The following is a 22,471-nucleotide window of genomic DNA, read 5'->3' on the forward strand; positions in this document are numbered from 1 at the left end:
TTCATGTAAAACGCACACTGAGCTTTCAATAACAGTAACTCGCTGGTATCGATTCGCCTGACACCCCTACAAATGAGTGATAAGGGCTAACTAGGGCTCGTGGACCCAAGTCAGGGGATTTGCTTTTCCAAGGCGCTTTCATCATTAAGTGGAGCTGGCCGAGTTCCATGGGCATATTTGAGGGAAACAACTTTGCCTAAAGGGGAAAATAAATGCCAGAGACATCCACAGGAACATCAACCACAAACAATTACTAAACACACTGATCAATGCTCAGAGTTCTACAATAAAGAGAAGGAGAAAGTTATGGCCCAGGACATTTCGTCCCATGCTACCAATCCCCACCCCCACCCCCACTGCTGAATTATATCTGTGGGCTACAAATGTGATAAAGTAGTCCCTCCCCCCCCCCAAAAAAAAACGAAGGAAATGCCCCTCCAGGCAGTGCCCAGCCCAAATATCAAGGGCTGATTCAGCGAAAGGCTACATGGTATCATCTGTCAGCTCTCAAGTTTGATAGACCAGGTATTATTGGTGCCCATGGCACTCTACCCTGCCCTATTTATTTATTTATTTATTTATTTATTTATTTATTTATTTAATGTATGTGAGTACAGTGTAGGTGTCTTCAGAAACACCAGAAGAGGGCATCAGATCTCATTACAGATGGTTGTGAGCCACCATGTGGTTGCTGGGAATTGAACTCAGGAACTCTGGAAGAGCAGCCAGTGCTCTTAACCGCTGAGCCATCTCTCCAGCCCCTACCCTGCCCTCTTTAAAGTCACCATGACCTGCACAGAGTTTACCCAGAGCGCCATTCTCAAGCCCATCCCTCCACCCTTAGCAAGGTTTTGACATAATTAGTGGATGCTCTTGGCCCCTCCCCGCTCTGGGAACTGGGGCCTCCACTCCAGCCAGGCTTCTCTCTGCCCCTTGGACCCCTCTGACTGCACCATGTCTCCTCACATCTCGTCCCTGTGTCCCCATTTATTAGCGGTAACCTCATTATCCCTTACTGCCTCTTTCTTTCACACTCTCAACCGGAACATGGGCAGATCCAGTCGGTTTTCCCTTCCAGGTGTGTCTAAGCGCTTCCTGCGTCTCGCTCGCTCCACTCCTCGGCACAGTCCATACCGCCACCACTATCTCTCTCCTGGCTGCCCGCCCAGCTTCTACCCACAATCCTCTGGTATTTCCACATGCCAGTGGGCCTTCCAGAGATTCCGTGTTATGCACGGTTCTTCCAGTCCACAGAGCCTCCCATGATCGTACCCTTGGCGTCTTCTCTGATGTCATCACCTTTGCTCACATCTGCCAGGTCCTTTGCTGGAATGTGCCTAGCAGGATTTTGCCACATGGGGCTCTGTTCTTCTTTCCTTTCTTTCCTGGATGTTCTGAGCCCAGGCTCTGAACTCACTGGGCCCCTTCTATACATCACTGATGTGTCTACATAAGAAGCAAAGCCCATCCCTTGCCCTTTACATAATGACTTTTTTCATGGCATTCTTCACCCCTGGATATATTATTACAAATCCGATACTTTGTCTCCTCCAACTCAGCTCCAGGGAATGGAGGGGCTTTGTTTTTGTTCACTACTGTATCTACCCTTCCTAGTCCAATGCCTGGCACATAGTAACTGCTCAGTAAATGTTGAAATTAGTGCAGGGCTGGAGAGATGGCTCAGTGGTTAAGAGCACTGACTGCTCTTCCAGAGGTCCTGAGTTCAATTCCCAGCAACCACATGGTGGCTCACAACCATCTGTAAAGGAATCTGATGCCCTCTTCTGGAGTGTCTGAAGACAGCTACAGTGAGCTCATATGCATAAAATAAATCTTTAAAAAAAAAAAAAAGAAATCAGTTAGTGCACACTGGAGGTCCCGCCCATGACCCAGCACCAGAGATGTCTCCACGACGCTGTGTCTTGCCTGTCACCAATGATCCGTGGAACAGCGATAAGAACTGCCTTCCTCGTTTCAAAACTAGTGGCCATGGCTGCTGGGTAAGGATGCTTGCCCATGAGCCGGCAACCTGAGTTCAGTCCCCAGGACCTGCATGGAGGAAGGAGAGAACAGACTCCTACAGATTGTCCTCTGACACACTATGGTATGTGTGCGCACAAACAGACACACACATCACACACACACACACGTAAATCAATGTGATTAAAATTTAAAAGAAAAATGTAAATATTGATCATGTAAAGCCTGGGCCTTCTTGTTCTTCCATTTCTGGTTTCTCACATTAGATTTCTCTTTCTTTCCGTCACTGAAGCGGTGACCACCCGCTTGTGGAACCACCTCTCTCTCTCCTTTATCGGTCTCTCTCATTCGTTGTTCCGGTGACATGCCCAAAGAAATGAGCATTCCGGTGAGGCCACCTGGGGCTGGGACGGTCCCGGCTGTTTCTAATAACACTCTTAAATAAAACCCGGGATGTGCCTGACCTTGTAAAAAACGCTGGGAGCAGTGGGGTCAGTGTTTCTCAAAACAAATCTTCTTTCCTATTTTGTGTGATGATGAACTGGAGGACTGTGCGTCCTGCAAGAAAGCCTGAACAGAAGTCAGCATTACCCCTCAACCGCTCCTCGGTGCAGCCTCTTCCCTTCCTAAGGAGCACCACTCCTCTCACCTGGCAAGCGTTTGACTGACTAGGGGAGCACACAAGTTCACCCTGCCCTTAGTGGCCAGACACTAAACCGGACGTGTTTACAGGGCACTGAGCGAGATGGAAGATGGACGGAGCGCTGAGGAGACTGGGAGTTAGGCAGTAGCCGAGCTTAGGTTAGACGCTGATACAGTTGGGGGAGCAGGGGGTAGGTGGGTGGGGTAAGATTGCTGCTCCCGAGAGGACTGGATCCAGGTGTGACATCAGGAGTATCTGGAGGTTGGGGCGAGCTCCAAGCACAGATTTAGAAGAGTCCCAGATCTGGAGCCCAAATAATTGGACACTTGGCTTCCCAAAGACTTTAATTTCCCATCCTGTGCTTGCACTGGGCTCCCTCTCTCTCTCTCTCTCTCTCTCTCTCTCTCTCTCTCTCTCTCTCTCTCTCTCTCTCTCTCCCCCCACCCCCGTCCCTCTATGTAGATGCAGAGGTCTGAAGTACTTAGATGCTGCATGTCTTTCTCAATTGCTGCCAACCTCACTCTCCTGAGACACAGTCTCTCGTTCACTCAAGCTCACCGTTTCACCGTTCACCTTGATTGACAAGGACCCTCTAGCCTCTCCCTCCCCGACACTGGGTGGCAGCCACATTCGGAGCTCTTGCATAAGGTCTGGAGACTGAGCTCTCTCATCCTTGCTCAGAAGGTGCCTTACCGCCTAAGCCATCTCCCCAGCCCCCAGCCCAGTGCATCTCTCCAAAACACTCTAATCCACCAGTCTCACTGTGGTCTCACCAGTTCTCTCTGTGGTCCTGATTCTCATCCTTAGACCTGGGTGACGGTAGCCATCCCCGCATAACCTCTTAATGAGAAATAGTCCATCCGTGTAAGGTGTTAGACAGTGCCTGCGATACAGTAAGCACGTGCCACCTGTGTCACCGTTATTGCTACCTCCTAGCCTCCTAACCTGACCCCTTAACTCCTGTGCCTGTCTCCTAAGCCAACCTATATTCTTGCCCCACTCCCAGAAAGCCTTCTGCAAAGGGAGTCTTTGCTATAAGATTCTGTGTCAATGTAAACTGAATTCAACCTGGAGATCACTCCCTCAGCCCTTAGCATCCCTCTGCCTCAGCACCAGCATCCTCTCTCTCTCTCTCTCTCTCTCTCTCTCTCTCTCTCTCTCTCAGTGAAGCAATACAACCAGGACAGAGGGCCCCGCCCCTGAGTGCGCTGCCACCCTGCCAGGCCCTGGTGGACGCCTAGCTCACAGGCATGTCTCTGTTTCCCTCTGTTTCACACCTTTCAAAAGAGGGAGGCTGTCAATATTGGCATAGCTCATTTTCTCTCAACATCCATATGAACAGGGGATGGGTGAGGGCAGGTTTTTCATCCTTCCAGGGGGAATTCAAATTGTCCAAACCTGCAAGTATCTTTATTTCACACCCTAAGGAAGAAAAACAGTGAATCCATTACCTGGGTGAGTAGACTGAGCTCCTGGACCATCCAGCTACAGAGGGATACCTTAGAAGGAATCAGCACTAGTCAACATTGCTGCAGACTGGTATAGAAACCAGGGAAAGTCCCGGTTGGATAGCTGGGGTAGCAACTACTTTCTAAGTTGGTGCTATCATAAAACACCTCGCAAAAACAAATCCAGGAAGGTGGGTTCATTTTGGTTCATGGTTTCAGGAGGATTTTGTCCCATCATAATGGGAAAGAGATATGGCAGAGCCTTTGGCAACGGGAATATGTGACCCGAGATGTCTCACATCTTGGTGGACCAGGAAGCAAAACAGAAGTGGAAATGGGTGCGGCCCACTCTGCTTCTTGGGGAGACTCTGAGACTCCCCAAGCATTGCCACTAGCTGGGGAACTAATTGTTTAAATGCATGGGCCTGGAAAGGACAGCTCACATTTAAACCAAAATGATCATTTCTAAATGGCTGCAAGATCAGACTGTAGTGCTGCCCCACGGGGGAGGGGGGAAGGGGGGGAGGGTCAGAGTGGCCACTGGAGGTTTGAAATGAGAACAAGGGCTCACAATAGGCTTAGACTGCAGCACATCGTGAGATGGTTTGACAGCATCTTCCAGGAAGAACCAGAGGGCTAAATGGGGTGGGTGGGGTTGACAGATATTGTTTTATGTGTTACATTTAAAGGGTTTTTTTGTTTGTTTGTTTGGTTGGTTGGTTGGTTTGTTTTGTTTTTCGAGACAGGGTTTCTCTGTGTAGCCCTGGCTGTCCTGGAACTCACTCTGTAGACCAGGCTGGCCTCGAACACAGAAATCTGCCTGCCTCTGCCTCCCAAGTGCTGGGATTACAGGCGTGCGCCACCACGCCCGGCTACATTTAAAGTTTAAAAACCAGGAAAATATTTATGAGAGAAGGGGTAGTAGGGGTGAGACAAGGTCACCCCACATTTATAACTCTTTAAGAGAATTCTTACTTTTATTCATGTGTGTGTGTGTGTGTGTGTGTGTGTGTGTCTGTGTGTGCACATAGCCGCACACATGCACACATGCATGCACGAGTGCACAGGCCCCCACAGGGGCCAGAAGAGGGTGTTAGATCCCTACAGCTAGAGTGAGTGACAGGCGGTTGTGAGCTTTCCCAGTGGGCAGTGGGAACTGAACTCAGGTCCTCTGCAAGAGCAGCAAGTGCTCCTAACTGCTGAGCCATCTCTCCAGGCTCTCCCTCCATAGTCAGACGCAAATCAGAACTCTTGTGGGAGTGTGAATTCATGTAAAACCTGTAAAAATGACAAATTGGCAAAAAAAATGTGTCCAGAGCCTTAAAAATATCCAAATTTTTTTACTGTCTGGAGTCGAATCCTAAGAAAATCGCTTTAAACACAGAAAAAGAGGTTTTGCTGTGGTGTTGTTATTCATAGTAGAGAGAAATGGGAATATCCCATCTGCCCATTTGTAGGGAGGAGTGAGAGGCAGACAGAGGGATCTTCCTCGGGAACCATCTGGCAACGTGCCTGTGAGGAGCAGTGAGGGAGGTGCTTTATAAGGCTGGAAAACAGTCGCACTAAGATTCATGTACACTGTGAATGTCAGAGCTGGCGTGAACAGTGACAATTTAGAATCCTGTGCACACAAGACTTTCAACAATTGGCACCAAATAGTGAAGACTGTGTTTCTTTCTTTTTTAATCTTCTTCTTCATTTTATTATTTTATTTTATTTTATGTGTGTGGGTGTTTTATCTGCACATATGCCTTCGAGCCATGCCTGGTGTCTTCAGAGGCAGGGACATAGTATTGGGTCCCCCAGAACTCAAGTTCCAGATAATTATGAGCTACCACGTGGGTGCTAGGAACTGAACCTGAGTCCTCTGGAAGATCAGCCAGTGCTCTTAAATCACTGAGCCATCTCTCCAGCCTTCTTCTGTGTTTTTAAAGACTTTGATAATGAAATATTTCACTTTTCTTTATTTTTGTTTGTATTTTTTGTTTTTCACATTCAGTTCTTTTTTTTAATTCGATATATTTTTTGTTATATTTCACTTTTTTAATGGAAAAAAAAGTAGGCCTTTAAAGTAGAGACACCCATAGAACGTTGTTGCTTTAATATCGAAATGAAATATTTCCAAATTTCTCCCTACCACGGAAAAGTCTGTGGATGTTCACATTCAGCCACTGGGAGTGCATTAGCACACCTTCGCTCTCTCCAAATGCCCATGCTGTCTTAGCTTTCAGCTGCAAGCAAGGAGGCTGTCCAGCGGTGCAGAAACAGTTGTGGTGCACGCAGCTAAATATAGACTGCCGCTTACACAGGAAGACCCCCCGAGGAACTTAGGATAAAATCTTCCACTGGATGACCTGATTCACCTACCACACAGAGTGCTCATGTCACACCCATCCTGGGCAGTCTCATGAAAGGTCTCAATGCCTGTGTTCCAGCCCAGCAGCCTGCAGGATGCAGCTAGGGGGGAAGGACCACAGAGAGAGATCCTAAGCAGGGCTGGGCAGGGGTTAGGGATGGGGCGGGGATGAAGGGGTGGTTGGAGTGGGGGATGGGGAGTGGCAGATAAGAATTTGAGTATGAGAAACCACTCCCTTCAGGTCTGTGGAAATACTCCAAAACCTGTATGGTAAGGATAACAAGGTTAAATGACAGCTGCCCAGAAGTCCCTGCCCGGCAGTCCCTGGAGAAATGAGAAACTTGAGTCAGGATGGAACCAGTGCCTTAACAGTAGGGAGGCTTTTCTGTTAGGGTCTGGTGAGGCAGGTGTGAGGCCTCCCTGGAGTCTGGCATGAGGCAGCTCCAGAGGACCAACCATGGCTCAGGCTTTCAAACCTGAGTCTTAAATTATGGCTGTCTTCCTCAGGAGACTGTACGGAGCTGAGGGGGTGGAGCTCAGTTGGTAAGTTGTCTGTCCAGGATCCGTGAAACCCTGGGTTCAATCCGCTGTATGAACAAACCAGGGCCGGAGGTGTAGGACTCTGACCCCAACACTCAGGAGGTAGAGACAAGAGTTCAAGGTCATCCTCAGCTACATGTAAAGTTTGAGGCCAGTTTTGGATACATGAAACTCTGTCTCAAAAGGCATACAAAAGAAAGAAAGTTGTTGAAAAAGAGCTAGCTGATGACTGCATTAGGGGATAAATGGGAGGGGGGTCTTTCTCGAGAGTACTCCCATGTTTTCAGAGACAGCTCTGGTTTGACAGTCTCCAAGGGACTTCCTGGAAGGTTCTGGGTCTTTGATCCAGCTGACTTTTTCTGCCTTTAATTGTTTGGCCAACAAAGATGGGTTGCTGTTGCTGTGGTTGTTGTGGTTGCTGTGGTTGTTGTGGTTGTTGTGGTTGTGGTTGTTGTTGAGACAGTCTGTAGTGCTTTGGTTGAGAATATCCCCCACAGACTCAGATACTTGAATTCTTGGTCCCTATTTGATGGTGCTGCTTGGGAAGGGGTAGGAGGTGTGGTCCAGCTGGGGGAAGCAGTCACAGGCTCCGAGGAGCATAAAGTCCCAAACCACTTTCAGTTTGCTCGACCTGTGTCGTTGTTGACCTCAAAGATGTGAGCTCTCAGCTTCCCACTCCTGTTGCCATGTCTGCTGTTGACTGCTGTGCCTGACATGGTGGTGGACTCTGACCCTTCTGAGATCCAAAGCCCAGATACATTCTTCCTTCTATACGTTGCCTTGTGTTTTCTTGTCACAGAGAAGTAACGGATGCATTCCTGGATTCATATGTATCCCTGACTGACAAAGAACTTGCTATATAACCCATTCGTCTCTGCCTCCCAGGTTCCAAGGGAACTAATGTTTTATAGGGAAACATTTCAGAAGGTAATAAACCCTGGTATCCCTCTCCTAAGGATTTCAATAATTCTAATAATGGCCAACACATAGTTGATCGTCTTTTCCTTCCCCACGAATTATTCACAACAAATACTACATAGTTTCATCCATTACAAGTTCATATGCACACCCATACACACAAGTAAGTAAATAAATAAGTAAAATGCATAATAAATATATAAATGTAACTAAAAATATATAAGCGTGCCAGACATGATAGTGCATGCCTTTAATCTTAGCATTTGAAGCCGGGCAGTGGTGGCACACACCTTTAATCCCAGTACTTGGGAGGCAGAGGCAGGCGGATTTCTGAGTCCGAGGCCAGCCTAGTCTACAGAGTGAGTTCCAGGACAGCCAGAGCTACACAGAGAAACCCTGACTTGAAAAACCAAAAAAAAAAAAAAAAAAAAAAACTTAGCATTTGAGAGGCAGGTGAATCTCTGCATCTAAGGCCAGCCAGACTTGCAGAGGGAGTTCCAGGCTAGCCGGAACATTGTGCGTGTCTGTGTCTGTGTGTGTGTACAATTATGATAACATCTTTGAGGACAAAGTAGAACTGGGAATTAAATCTAGGGCATTGTACAAGCTACAAATGTGTCCTACACTGAGCTATATCCTTAGCCTTAAAGTCTTTTGTTTGTTTGTTTGTTTGTTTGTTTGTTTGTTTGAGACAGGGTTTCTCTATATAGCCGTGGCTGTCCTGAAACTCACTCTGTAGAGTTCAGGCTGGCCTAGAATTCACAGAGATCCACCTGCTTCTGCCTGCCAAGTGCTGGCACTGAAGGTGTGAACACCACCACCTGTCTCACTTTACACTCTTTTTACAAGCATTTACAAGTCCACCATACTTTTTAAAAGATTGTGTATGTGTATGAGTGTTTTGCCTGCACGTATACACATGTACCATGTGAGTGTCCAGCACCTGCCAAGGTCAGAAGATCACCAGGAATTGGAATTCTGGATGGTTCTGGGACTGCCTGTGGGTGCTGGGAACTGAATCCTGATTCTCTTCAAAAGCAGCCAATGTACTTAGCTGCCAAAGAGCCTTTCCAATCCAAAGCCACCATATTTAAACAAAACAAAAGTAGTTCTTGAAAACCCACACATATCCAGGCAGGGTCTACCTTTTACTGGTGTCTTATAAATGTGCACATGTGTTCATTTGAAGCATTATTCCATAAATTCCTTACAATGGTGATTGGTTGATATGCCTTAAGACACAGAGATGAACTGGACCATGGTGGCGCACACCTTTAGTCCCAGCACTTGGGAGGCAGAGGCTGATGGATCTCTGTTTGAGGCCAGCCTGGTGTGCAGAGCAAGTCCTGTGACAGCCAAGGCCACTCAAAAAGAAACCCTGACTCAAAAAAGCTCCCTCCTTCCCCCCTCCAAAAAAATACCTTGACAACAAAGGGACAAATTCTGAAACTATGAAATGTAAACTTAGGGCTGGTGACAGTGTAACAGTCCCAACAGGTGCCTGTCCTTAAAGCCAAGCACTCACCCATTGACACGTATCAGATGTCTCCTATAGTCCAGGTCTGGGACAAAGGCTCATCGACTAACCTTTTGAACCAACCTGAGTGTATCACCATCTCCTCCAACACCCTTCGAGATGGCTTCTCGTGGGAAGCTAACCTCATGCGGCTCACTATTTTGGCGGAGCCCATAAACAAGAGCCTCTCGGTTACCTTATTTCGCATCTGTGGTGACATCATTAGAACCTCTGAACTCTGGCTTCGTCTCAGCAGCACTGCAGGCTGGGCACCTTTGTGTACTCACTAACCGCGTTTAGGATGATTTTCAGAACACAGCCCCCTGGGCACTCAAGCTGTTTTGCTCTGGGAATATTACACTTTCCCTCGGGCAACTAGAGTCAAGCAAAGGTGAATCTGAGATTAGAAAAAATCCAGCTCCTTTGCGGGACCCAGAGTGGTAAACGCTGAGGTGTCTGGGCGCCACAGCTCCCCAGGGGTGATGCTGTCTCAGGTAGGAAACCAGCTTCTCTTCCTTATTCTCCTCCTCCGTCCTCCCCATCTGATGCCCCAAATCTCCAAAGCTAAAATCACAGGTCCAGGTTTTGCTATGTCGGCCTGGAATTAGCTGGGTAGCTCAGGCTGGTCTTCAACTCACACTGTGTAGCTCAGGCTGGTCTTGGATTTGTGGTGACCCTCTTCCTTCTGCCTGCTGGTGCTGTGTTAAGATACTCGGCCGGGGCCTGAGCTGTTCTTGGCAGAACTCAAAATACAATCTCTCTAGTGACCACCCACACTCTTACACTGCCTTTTAGCTTTTAATTCCCCAAACCTGGATGCTAAACTTCAAAACAACTTCAAATCTGAACATCCAAACTTGCACTTAACGAATCATAAAGGTTTTTATTCACTTTACAAAAGAATTCACAACGGGGTTCTTCACACAGAGAGCCCCACTTGAGCGCTTAAAATAAAATTACGAGATTTTACAATAATTTAAAAAAAGAAAAAACGACCTAAAGCAAATTTCCAGAAATAACATATCCCACATACGGCAGTAGCCGAAGTACCAACCCAATAATTGAGACTTTCAAATCTCTCCTTGTGAAAGTGGCTTTCTCCTGAGGCCCCCTGGTAAGTCTCCACTCCTTTTTCCTCAGCCCCCTCGGTCATACCCTGAAGGGAGTTGCCATGGTGACCGTGGGACTGTGACCTCCGGAGTAGCTGGGGCTCAGAAGAAAGGATTTCCCCAGCGTAGTTGTGAAGCAGGAGCTGAGAGACAGAATGTTAGGTATTCTCCTTCCCCAGCAACAGACAGATGTTTTTCACTGGGGAGGCTGGGAAAAAGGTCTCAAATGCTTTCTGAACGCCATGGACGTGACTGGGTTCACCCTGCCACCCATGCACAAAGAGGCTAACTAACAACGTGGGTTCAGACAATGTATGCACCAAAGAAAAATCATCTTGGGAAGGCGGGCTGCCACTGAGTGACTCTAATTAATTTATTATGAAGAGGCCATGGGAATAAAGGAAGGGTCACTCCATATGTAAATGACTCTGTCTTTAATCCCAGGATCTGAACCCACTTAACCAAGGAAATGAAAGCCGTGTCACTTTTGTCTAATTAGCTCAACTGAGGGACGAACAGGCTTGAGCACAGGCAGGGCTCACTCCTTCCTCACCTACTTCACACAAGGACCACGGTGAACTCTGTCCCCGCCCTTTCTCCTTTCTTTATTAATATTTGTAATGACAGATGTAATGCATGCTCATTACGACCAGTCAAAGAATACGGCATGTTTAAATCTTTGTGCATGTGTGTGCGAAGGTGTGCGTGTGCCAGTGTGTACATGTGGAGATGTGCTAGGATTACAGATGTGCACTACTGTGTCTGATTTTACATGGATTCTGGGATTCCAAATCAAGGGCTTTGCACACCAAAAAATCTCCCCAGCCCAACCCATGGGTTTTGTTTGGTTAGTCTTTGTTGGGTGGTTTTTTGTTTAGAAACAAGAGTCTCACTTTGTAGCCCTGGCTGGCATGGAACTCCCTGCATAGACCAAGCCGTCCTCCAAAACACAGATACCATCCTCCTTGGTCACCTGACTGCTGGCATTAAAGTTTTATACCACCAGGTTCAGCAAGGGTCTGTTTTTGGTTGCTGGGGTGTTTTTTTTTGTCTTTGGTTTTTTGGGTTTTTTGTTGTTGTTGTGGTTGTTGTTTTTAATATCTTTTTAAGTGTGTGTGTGGTGCACCCCAGCATGAATGTGAAAATGGAGGACAATTTGTAGGAGCTGGTTTTCCCTTCCCTCGGCAGCAAGCACCCCCACCCACTCAGCCATCTCTCCAACTCCCAAGAAGGGATTTTTCAAGTTTATCTTTCCCATTGCACGGATCCAAGACTATAGCTGTCTAGAATGTTGTTGTGTTATGTTGTTATACATGTGTTATATATTATGTTAAAATAGGACCATACATACTCTAAAGCAAGGCACGATGGTACACACACCAGAGGCAGGTGGATTTCTAGTTCGAGGTCAGCCTGGTCTGCAGTATAAGTTCTAGGACAGCCAGAGCTACACAGAGAAACTTTGTCTCAAAGAGGAGAGAGAGAGAGAGAGAGAGAGAGAGAGAGAGAGAGAGAGAGAGAGAGAGAAGCACACACTCTGTAACTGAAGCTGAAGACAGCAATCCTTCTGCCTCAGGCTGCCTTCTTTGCCTTACTCTGAGATCACCTACTAGCACACGCCCACCCCTGTGTAGGTCTGTCCTCCCTCTCAGATGCTGTCGCACACTGCCTTTGTCCCTTGCCTTTAGCTTTTCCTACTTGACATCATGCCACAGTATTGCAGGGATTCCACCAGGTCAGCATGACCCTGACTTCAGTGCCGCCAGAGCTGCCTATGGTGCGTGTGTGTGCGTGCGTGTGTTTTCTGTCAGGGGTCTAAGGACACTTGTGACTCCCTCACAACAGCACGCTTCAGCAATGTCAAAAGACTGCACACCTTGCTAAATGGCTTCTGAAAAATGCTGGAGCCAAAGGCCCTCTTCAAAGTTGGCGGTGTCCGTGGTCGTTTTAACGGAGATGCTAACACTCCTCCTTTAATGAACAATGTGACAGCCCATTTCGATGCAGGAAAGAGCTCTGCAATAATCAGTGTTGTATGTGCGTATTCACACGTACGATAACTGCATATTGAGGTCGTTACCCCTATACGATACATCTACAAATGGCATGTTTGGGGGATAAAGATGTGGTCACAAGGACTGGGGTCATGGTTTCGTGGCTAAAAGGCACTTGCTGTACCTGAGGGGACCCAGGTTTGGTTCCCAGCGTCCATGTTGGATGGCCTCACAAGCACCTGCCACTCCAGCTCCAGAGGACCCGCCTCCACAGGCACCGACACACAGTGTGTGTGTCGCACATATTCACACATGAACACACACACACAACTTTAAGAATAAACATAACCTGCTTTTTAGAGAGTGTTGCTTTAATGCTAGTTGCCACCTTGAGACCGCGTTCCCGGAAGTATTAGCATTCCACATCTGCATTAGCAGTGTGTGAGAGAGTCCTGTCTACTTGCTTGCTGCTCAACACTGGGTGCTATCTGTCTTCCCTCTATTTTCTCTCTATCTGATAAGTGAGAATAGTGTTAATTGTTGTTTTGTTTTCTGTTTCCCTGGTTGCCTGTCTTTCACGCACTCATTGGCCACTTGTGTTCACTCGTCTGTGAAATGTTTTTCCATGTCTCTGTCTGTTTCTTAAAAGCTTTCTCCTTGCAGTTTATATATTAGGGACACGCTGCCTTGTCTGTCAGACAGATTGTGGTTAGTCCTCTGTCTTAGTGAGGCCTGCTCATTTTTGTCCCTTCCCTGTCAGCGGGACTGGTGGATGTCAGTTTTGACTATTCTTTTTTTCCAATTGAATGGGCAACATTGTCCGCCTGGGAAAGGCAGATGGTCATTGAGGAACTAGACAGAGGCTCAAATGACAGGGGCATTGGGTTTGTGCTGGGAGACCGGACCGTGGAGATCGTGGGCAGCCTTGACAACTCCCTCTCCTTCAGATAAGTTTCTAACCCAAGATCTAGTCCCTTAACTCATTTTAAGCATGCTATACATTTCTGTAATATTATAGTTCATTTTGAAGTATGTGTGTCTATGTGTGGATGCAGGTACCCACAAAGACCACAAGAGGGCGTTACACCCTGGAGCTGGAGTTACAGGCAGCTGTTCCCTGCTTGATATGGGTGTTAGGAGCCCAACTTGGGTCCTCTACAAGAGAAGAGTTGAACCTGATCTTAACTGCTGGCCCATCTCTCTAGCCCCCACATGGTACATATTTTTATTTATTTATTTACTTTTGGTTTTGTTGAGACTGGGTTTCCTCTATGTAACAGCACTGGCTGTCCTGGAACTCACTTTGTAGATGGTATGGCCTCAAGGTCACAGTGATCTGCCTGCTTCTGCCTACTGAGTTCCAGGATTCAAAGCATCGTCTACTGCTGCCTGGCTTTTTATTTTTACAGACCATTTTTATTGGTATAAATTTTTGTACTACTATGATAGACACTGCAGGGGTGACAGGATTACAAGCCGCAGTGTCTGACCTCAGAGTGATTGCCAACTAGCTATGGCATAAGAACACACTAAGACCGAGTGAGCAGCACGTGACACACTTAAGTAGAATCCGGTATTCTGGACACCTAGGGCTGGGAGTGTAAAGTCCAGGAGACGGTCACAGATGATGTCACAATCTGGATCTTGGAATTTGGATAAAAAAGTGAGAAAAAAAAAAGAGAGAAATCAACTTAGGTACGGCAGAGGGGGTGGAGCAGAGCAGAGCTTTGACATGGAAAAGGCGATAGAATGACCAAAGCGAGGCTTTGTGCTAGAAGGAGCAGAGACAAGCTGACAGTACCTGGCTTCTGGCGCACAACTTCCCGGTGCTGTGCAGATGTGCAGGCTGCTTCGCCTTCTGTCTCACACTCTAGAAACAATGTTGTGCATCTTTTTCACTGAACTGTGAGCCTCTGGGTCAGGAGTATGGTCGGAAGAATGATGAATCTCCAGCCCCCTCCATCCTGGGCCCCGCCCCTGTGAGTCCGGGGTATCACAAGGCAAAGGGGAATTGGGTTTGCAGATGGAGTGATGGCTGCCCATCCACGGACCTTAAAACAGGCAGGTTGGATTTCCTGAGCCCTGTGTCACCACCATGTGGGTCCTGGAAAGGTGAGCGGGAGAGTCAGAGGGAAGTGTGGCTATGGAAGAAGCCCCGCGTGCTGTATTTGGCTCGCCCTTACAGGATTTGGAAGTGGAAAGAGAGGCCGCAAGCCAGGGGAAGCTAGAAACTCTAAAGGACAAGGAAATTGGTTGTTCCTTAGAGCATCTAGAAGAAACATGGGCCTGATTTTAGCCCCGTGAGAAAGAACCCTTCCTCACGTCTAACCTACAAAACCATTAAAATAAAACGTGGTTGTTGTTCAAGCCACAAAGTTGGAAGTTATTTTTGTGTGTGTGTGGGTGGTGCTTGGGGGTAGGAATCCCAGGTTGTCCCGCATGCAAGAGATCTCTCTACCTCTGAGCTACCCCCCCCACCCCCACCCCAGCCCTGGAGGCGCGGCTCTTGAAGTTTCCAGGAGCAGCTGGACAGTAACTTGGGAGGGACTTCCGTGTCTATAGATCTCAGACGTACTCACAGCCGCAGGAAACCTGATTCTAGTTATTGAAGTGCTTACTTAACGAAATTATGTAGTCTCAACAGCTCTGCCAACGAACATAAAGGAAAGTCTAGCATCCGCCCGCCCCGTACTGGCAGGCAGCGGGGCGCTCCAAGCCCCTTTGTTCTCCACAGCCTCTGCTCCCACCACGTAAATAAAGCCAGAGGACGAGCCTTCCTTCCGTGCTCGAAGCAATTTGCTTATGCAAGTGGGATTCCCGGGTCAAGGATGATGCGAGGTGTTTTTACAGTTCTTCGCCGCCCATTTAGCCAGCTTGCTTTTCAGAATCTGAGCCCAGGAGCTCATGTAGACGCCTCACCTGACCAGACCAGGCCCATTGCGGGTTAGGGGTGGCTCAGAGCGCCTCACGCGCTGCCCCTCGCTTAGCCCTGAACTCGGTCCTGCTCCATATAAACTCTAAAGTTTTAACCTCTCAGACTTGAGGGAGGCGTCCCTCAAGGAGCGGAGGTCCTGGACACCGTGCTGGTGGGGCAGGACAGACTTCATGATCACAAGGAAGGTTCCTTAGGGACAATACTGGTGGAAGAGGAAGCGACCTGATACACCTCTAGTTAATTTTATCAGTGACTGCAGCAAGAGCTTTTTTTTTTTTTTTTAAGAATTGCAAGAGCCGGCCCGCCTGCGTTGAGGAAGCTGGTAATTTTCCAGTGCTCCTAAATAGTTAGCCTGGGAATTGCTGTGACTGACCCAGAGGGAGAAGCTGGTTTATTTAAAGACCTGATTTTTTTTCCCTTTCCTTTGCAGTCTTAGCTTTCTTTTTGTTTGTTTCTTTCTGTTTTAGTTGGAGTTTGGGTTTCTTGTTTGTTTTGGGCTTTTGTTTTTAATGAGTCCCTTGTTGACTGGGCTGATAAGAACATTCCAGAAGTGAGAATAAGATGGCTAATTTTTTTCCCCACCTGCTTCTAATCTACAGAGAACAAAACCAACCTAAGACTTCACCCTCCCTGAGGACTTCTCAGTTTCAGGGAAAATGAAACATCTGTGTGACAGCTTAGCTCCCCTGTCTGTCTCTCAGGAGCCTCGCTGTGTGGGTGTTGGGGACACTACTCAAGAATGGACAGGTGGGTCTGTGGGAGTGGGGATAACAGGCTCTAAACCGGTCTGGAAGCAAAGGCTTCTGGGAGACTGGCCATTGCTGTGCCGGGCTCTATCATGGATGACATCTAATGACCTGCCCCTGGCCTTTTTCTTTTCTTTCCTTCCTTCCTTCCTTCCTTCCTTCCTTCCTTCCTTCCTTCCTTCCTTCCTTCCTTGCGATTCTACTCTGCCTCAGCTTGACATGATCTCTGCCTCAGCTTGACAAAATAGGGCTGATGACACTGAGCACCTTGGGCAGAAGAAAGTCCCTGAACAGTCTGGGACTTGGGCATGCATGTCTGTTAACCGCTGGGTTCTGCTGGGGAGCGTCTATCTGATCAGGAGAGTGGAAAGTTTCTGGAATTCAGAAATCTTTACCAGTTCTTGGTACTAACATCAGACTTGCCTTGTGACTTGGGGCCTTTAGTTCTGGGGGGTTCAAGTTTTCCCTCTGGGAAATGCCTAAACCATCTCGCTCCCCAGGGAATGAACGTGGGGGGGGGGTGTCAAAAGAAGGCAGAGCACCCGACATTATAAACCAACCCTGAAGTGGCTTCCGAAACAGAGTCAGCCAGAGCCCGGACAGTTCCCTTTCCCTGCCTCCCACACACACACCCTGACAGAGCCCCACAGGCCTCCTGCCTCCCTGTGAGGCCTCAGGCGACTTCACAGCCCATGAATTTCCTTTGGCACTTTGAGACTTCCCCCAAACCCCCACCCCAGAGGATTCATGAGACCGCAGCAGGAAATGAAGAACATATTTTTAAATCAGAGGGGAAGCGATGTCTTTGTGTCAGATAAGTGGCCTGGATCCAGGGCTGAGAGACTGTGGCACAGCTCTCCTTGCAGACAGCAGGTGCTCTTCGAGATGTGGTTGTGGCAACAAAATAAATGATGGATAATTGCTTTTGTGACAACTTGCCAATTAAATTAGACTCAGCAGAATAACATAATGACAATTTGTTATGCTCCGGTGGGCACTAACATACCAATCATAATTAAATGCTATGACTGAAATAGAATACGGCTCAGCGCAGGAATATATAACCCCAATTCCCTCTCCGTGAAACATTATAGGTTGAGGCTTGATTTTAATTTCGGGAAGATAATGGCATTAGTGCATATCTGAGTGGGTTTGTGGAGAGGCCTGTGGTGAGAGGAGATGGGCCTGAGTGAAGGCTGGCCCAGGGGAACGCCCTGGAGACTGATCTGCAAGGTGGTGAGGAAGCGTGCGGAGTCTGCGGCAAAAACAGTGTTTGCTGGCTGTGTCTGGTCTTGCCTGCAGAGCTTGGGAGGCACAGGGGAAAGCTGTTGCCAACAGCCTCTGAAGTAACTGGGCCTACACTGTAGAGTCCCAAAGCCCTTGATCTAGACTGTTCTGTGGATGGTCTCACACCCTACTTTTTAAAAAAAATGAGGAGCTTAAAACCACTCCACCAAGGCTCAGGAAGCAAGGAAGAAGCGAAGATCTGGAGGGAGGGAGAGGTGCCGAGGTTCATGGCTGTTCATGAGAACGCAGAGCAGCACAAGATCAAACCAGTTACATTCCAGCCTGGATCTAGAAGGGGCTCAAAAGGCCGCACCCAGAGGACCTATTTATTGGTCGTTAACTGCCGTTGGGCAAGGGAGAGCCATTTTTCTTTGAGAATGCCCCAGACCTAAGCAAACATGGCCAGCATGATTGACATTTACACCAGCACAGACCCTGCATCCAAGGCTCAGGGAACATCTCAGAAGAGGGGTCGAAAGGATGTAAGGGTTAGAGACCGAGACCTAGGACGGCTGCTGGGAGAGTGTGCCTTCTCAAAAACGTGGCTGCCTAAACATGGTCTGAACGATTCCAACAACAGTTGACACCTCAGTCTGTGTAGATGGGGGAAATCTCATGGGGCCACACCCCTAGATGAAGAACTATAAGCCATTAACAACTTAGAGAGAGAGAGAGAGAGAGAGAGAGTTAGTTTTCCCCAGGGATGAGCCCCCCCCCCCCCCCGATCGATTATCTAATACCCAGCGATCAGCTCTAGGAACACATACGTGAAGACAACACTGTAAGGGCCCAGTGGGTTCTATCTCTGTGTTTACTCATTTATATGCAACAACAATGACTAGAGAAGAGGAGACCGTGAACTTGGGGAGGTTGGTCAGACGTGGAAGGGTAGGAGGGAGAAGAATGGAGGGAGAAATGACACAATTATATTTGAGATTTTAAAAATGCAAAACGGAGGAGACTGGAGAGGTGGCTCGGGGTTAGGAGACGTTGATACTCTAACAGAGAGAAGTCAGGTTCTGTTTCCAGCGCCTATACAGCAGCTCACGGCCCTCTGTTCCTCCAGTCCCAGGGATCTAAGCCTTCTCCTGGCCTCTCAAGATACCAGGTACACATGTGGCTAATATATATACTTGTAGGTAAAATACTCATGCACATAAAGATACATACATAAGTATGTACATATATACATACACACAGGCATACAGACACACACACACACACACATATTGGTTTTGGTGTTTGGTTTTTCAAGACAGGATTTCTCTACAAAGCCCTGGCTGTCCTGGAACTCACTTCTATCAACCAGGTTGGCCTTGAACTCAAAGATTCACCTGCCTCTGGTTCCTGAGTGTTGGGACTAAAGGTGTGAGCCGCCACCACCCAGTTCCATTTCTTCTGTGACTTACACTTCCAGAATTCAATCATTTGTGGTTTTCTCTTCTCCTACAAGATCGTAGCAGCTCTTTGCACACGATGGCTGTTCATCTTTTTATTTGAACTTTGTATTGATTTTTTGTGAGTTTCACACTCATGCACCCCAATCCTCTCATCTCCCCATCCCTTCCCATCTCCCTGCCACCCTCGCAACCTCCCCATGAAGAGAAAACAACAAGATAAAGCAAAAGATTAAAAAGAAAATACCTCATGGTGGACGCTGCAGTGTGTCACAGTGTGTCCCACAGTACACCCTTCTGCCCACACATCTTTACTTGTAAATGTTCATTACAGCGAGTCGCTGGTCTGGTTTGAGGCCTCTGGCTTCAGCTATACTGTACTGGGATTCTCCCCAGGACTCCTCTCGGATATCCTGTTGTGGTCCTGTGTCATGGAGATCCTGCAGCTTTGGGTCTTCATGGCCCCTTTATAAGCTCTGGCAGTTCATAGATGGGGTAGATGTTGGGGTGAACCAACTCACAGCCCTGGATCTGGACTGGGCAGTAGGTGAATTGGTCAGACTGCCATCTCTCCAGCATCCACACCACCAGGGAAAGCTCCCTAGCACTGCCCCAGCCAGCTCACCCAATGGCAGCCTCTGGTAAGGGGCAGGACGCACTCTCATACCCTTGAGGGGGACAGCTCACCTGCACCCAGGCCACCAAGGTCACCTCCTACTGTGCTGCCCAGGCAAGGAGCAGGGTGAGGGGTGGGGCCAGCTCCCCAGAATGCCACAGCCAGTGAGAGGCTGGGCCAGCTCTCCACAGCCCTTGGGCATCAACATGGTCTCAAGCTTCAGCCCAGACCAGGGATGTCCATATGGTCTTCAGTGGTAATATGAGCCACAGACAGCGACAGAGCTCTACTTCTGCATGGCCATGGACCCAGATACGGCCCTCATGGGTGGGACTTCACCGTGGCCTCAGGTGGAAGGGGTGGATACTCACATCGAGCTGTTCCTCTCCACCCCGGAGTCTCCAGTTCCACCTCTCTTCAAAACACTCAAACCCTTCTGCTTCTCTTTCTCTCCCATCTCTTTACCACATACTCGCACACTCGCGTGGCTCCCACTACAGGCAGGCCATGCTGCTGATAAGCCTCGGAGTGTCTTCCCCTGCCAGCACCGCGTGGTATCCACCTTTTTTGGTTATTTTATTTTATATGTTTGGGTGTTTGCCTGCACGGATATCTGTGTACCACATGCATGCAGTACCCACAGCAGCATGAAGAGGGCATCAGACCCCCCTGAAACGTGAGTTACAGACAATTGTGAACTGAGTACTGAGAATCAAAAGCCTGCGTGGTCTGGAGCAGCCAGTGTCCTTAACCTCTGAGCCTTCTCTCTAACGCCGAGTCTCCACTACAAAGCCTTTCTGAGCTTTGACGTAAGACTCAGAAGACCACAGACCACCAGTTCTGGAGAGCAGGTTATATAAATAACAAGCAAACAACAATGACAACTCTGTAGTGTGGAAATACCAACAAATCACAGCTAATTCTTCTGTGGTTGTAATTTTGTTTTATTTTATTTTAGCATTTTTTATTCAATTATTTTTTTATTGATATCCCAGATGTGTAATTTTATTTTTCCATCCTTAATTCACTTGCGATTTGTTGAATTACGGCACTAGCTAGAAAACCAAGCTTAAACCGGCGTTCCTGAAACTCCCAGCTGAGTCCCAGCACTACTTATCCAATAACCCTACCTCACTAATGTACAACGTTTTCTGTCATCTAGTCATCTACTTACCATCCACCCACCCGGGCTGTTCTTCTAATCACTCTTCTGTATCCCGGCCTAACTGTCTACTACACCTGAATCATGATGTTTGGTGACTGTCGGTCTCTGCTACTTGCTTTGTTTTTGAGACAGTGTCTCCTGATGTAACCCTGACCAGCCCAGTGCTCGCTGTGGAATCCAAGCTGGTGTTAGATTCGCAGTGATTCTGCTGCCTGAGCGCTGACATTTTAGGTGTCCAGCATAGGTTGCGATACACACAATAGGTAGCAGATAATACCACATCTTTATATTTCAATTTTTTTTACAGGCAGTTCTCATATATTTACTTCTAAATGAATTGTATTATGAGGTTGTATGATTAAAAATAAAAATTAGAGCAGCTGAAGAGGTGGCTCAGCAGTTAAGAGCACTGACTGCTCTTCCAGAGGTCCTGAGTTCAATTCCCAGCAACCACATGGTGACTCACAACCATCTGTAATGGGATCTGATGCCCTCTTCTGGTGTGTCTGAAGACAGTGACAGTGTACTCATATAAATAAAAATAAGTACATCTTTAAAAAAAATTAGAAAAATTTAAACCTTGAAATTAAAAAGCTTGGGGCTGAGCGTGGTAGCACCTACCGCAATCCCAACACTTGGGACGCTAGACCAGGAAGATTGTGAGTTTGAAGCTAGCCTAGGCTACATTTGAAGCTAGCCTAGCCAAGACTCCGAGATAGATAGATAGATAGATAGATAGACAGACAGACAGACAGACACAGACAGACAGGGGCTGGGCGTGGTGACACAAAGCCTTGTCCCAGCACTCAGGAGGCATATGTGGAAGCATGTAGGTCTCTGTGAGTTCAGAGCCAGCTTAGGCTACCTAGTGAGACCTTGTCACAAGATCAATAAGTAATAAAACCTGAGGATGGGGAATATAGATCAGAGGCAGGCCCCTTGCCTAAAAAAATCATGTTTTTGATAAAATGAAAAATAAAAGTTGTATCAGGACATTTAGGAGTGCCTGAATCATAAGCATTAACTCCGAACCAACGGGTTAAGATGATTTGGGTCATGATACCAAATAATGATACCACAGAGCATGATAGGGCACACCTAGTCCCAGCACTCCAGAGGCAAGTGGCAGGCAGATCTCTGTGAGTTTGAGGCCAGCCTAGTCTACAGAGATTGATCCAAGGCTAGATAGCTATGTATACTGAGATCCTGTCTCAAAAAGAAAAAAAGTTTGGACAAAAGGGGGAAAGATGGCTTTTGTGGGTGCCGTCACCCCAGAACAGCACCACAGTGAGGTCAGGGCGACACTTGACGAGCAGCTGTAGGGGAGCTCCAGCCCCGTAGCCCAGTTCACCCTGCTCGGTCTGCTGACTACTCAACTCCCGATTTGAATTCTTATTTAGCTCCAGCTCTGATTCCTAGTGGCCACGAGCTGTTTCTCTGGCCTTCCAAGCACCTCCTGTTCTCCCAAGATAACGTACTTGGTCTTCATTTTGTAAGCTATTCCTCTTTGCAGTGATGCCTGCCGCTGCCAGACTGCCTCCTCATCCCCACTGTCCAGAGTGGCCACAACCGCATATCTTTGGTGCTGTAAAAATGCAGTTTCTATAGCTCAGATGCCTTCCGTTAGCTTAATTTCCATAACATAAAACCTATCAGGAAATGACCGCAGATTCAGGCCATCTTAGTGTCAGGGAGGGAAATCCTTGACATGTTAGCAGCAGTAACCAACCAGTCAGCAAACGCACAACACATCACGGCACAAATCCTCCCTTTAGAGTCACTTTGGCCCGCAGATGTTCGCTAGGTGACCGCAGCAGGGCG

The sequence above is a fragment of the Apodemus sylvaticus genome, chromosome 10 (genome assembly GCF_947179515.1).
Source record: "Apodemus sylvaticus chromosome 10, mApoSyl1.1, whole genome shotgun sequence".
In the NCBI taxonomy this organism is placed as follows: Eukaryota; Metazoa; Chordata; class Mammalia; order Rodentia; family Muridae; genus Apodemus; species Apodemus sylvaticus.